Genomic DNA, 1,734 nt, shown 5'->3' with positions numbered 1-1,734 from the left:
AAATAACCCACATCCTCTAAGTGCAACCAGCAGTCAATCCAACTCGCTATTTGAAAACGCGACTGCAAGAAAGAAGATATAAAAACCAACTTCCACTTAATTCAGAGAAATATGTTCAAAGAAGCGCGCCGTTTCGGGCTTCTCCAGTCATGTCTCATCAATAATGCATTTTCAAAACTGACAGGATGCCCGAAACGAAGAGCTGCAGCAAGATGAAGACCCGTTTCCTCGGACGGACACCGGCTAAACTTCAGCGTTTAGTTTCAGTACAATTTTAATGAAATTAAATTTATTGATGGTGGGTGGAGACGGCCTTTCCTCTCGTTTTACTCGCGGCTTGGAGAAACCATGCAGTAAAAAGGCATTTAGATGCGCAATATTAGGATTTTTTCGCTCTAAAATATTTGAGTTTTGGGGCCAAATTACGCACAATTAAAATCAATCTAATTTCTCATCTGATTTGTGTAATTTTCATTTGCACATAGTTGTTTTTCTGCATTTCCACATCAGGCTCCAATACAGCGGAGGAAATGCTAAACAGGCTGCATGAAAAGCTGGAAATGGGGCTGCTGGGCCACTTTGATTAAAAAGCAAATTCCTCTTCCCAGCAGTCCCTTTCAGCCGCAACAAGCTGACAGAAACAAACTGACAGAGAAGCTGATAATTGGTGTGTGAGGAGGCTGGAAGGAAGGATGGATGGAAGGAAGGATGGATGGAAGGATGGATGGATGGGAGTGTGGAGAGCCGGGGCTTCTGTTTGGGGATTCGCTCCTTGTGGACCGGCTTGCTTTATTTCTCTGCCCTATATATGTGTCCGCCTCCACTCTCTGCTCTGGAGGATGCTGCCTCTGCTGGTGCTGAAGCTGCGGCTGCTGCTGATGCTGACGGGATGTAGGAAGCGCTACTTTCTTGTCTGCGTGATGAATAATGCAGCGCTCGGAGGCCGGCGAGTTTCCAGTTAAATACCAATTTGCTTAACCAGTGTTTCCAGGCTCTGCCAGCTCCGCTCAGTGAGGCCGGGAGCCACGCGGGCCGCAGCTGAAGAGCAGAGATTTGGACCCAAAGACAGAGGAGTCAGCACCGAACTCCTGCTGAGCTCTCTGTACGTCGGATCTGACCCAAAAACAAACGTTTTCGAGAGGATTCGCACTAAAGGAGCATTCCATTCTTCGTATTTAGACCACCAAAGAACAGGTCCTGTTCAAGAACCGCTGAACCTAAACTGCTCAAACCTGGATTAAATTAAGCTTTGGGTGGTAAAGAATACATTTAAACATTTATTGATTTATGAACGTTTTATTTAATTTGTGAAAATGTGAAATAGGAGGATTTTTATCACATTTTTGTCACTCTGACCCCACAAAAGGTCCTGTTTAAAATCCACTTCACCCAGACTAGAATAAAGCTTTAATCAGAAACTGTTTTAATGTATTCTTTACTATCCAAAGCATCTAAACCAAGCCCATAATTTAATCCAGGTTTAAACTGTGTTGGTGCAGCAGTTTTTGATCAGGACTTGTTCTTTGGTGGTCAGAGTGTAAAAAACGCGACAAAAATCATCATGTTTCACATTTTTACAAATCACATAAAGCTTTCACAAATCAGAAACTGTTTTAAATGTATTCTTTACTATCCGAAGCATAATTGAATCCAGGTTTGAGCTGTGTTGGTGCAGCAGTTTTTGATCAGGATCTGTTCTTAGGTGGTCAAAGTGTGAAGAATACTCTTCTCTCG

Source organism: Oryzias melastigma, linkage group LG14 (assembly GCF_002922805.2).
Source record: "Oryzias melastigma strain HK-1 linkage group LG14, ASM292280v2, whole genome shotgun sequence".
Classification (NCBI taxonomy): domain Eukaryota; kingdom Metazoa; phylum Chordata; class Actinopteri; order Beloniformes; family Adrianichthyidae; genus Oryzias; species Oryzias melastigma.
This window is presented reverse-complemented; position numbering follows the sequence as displayed.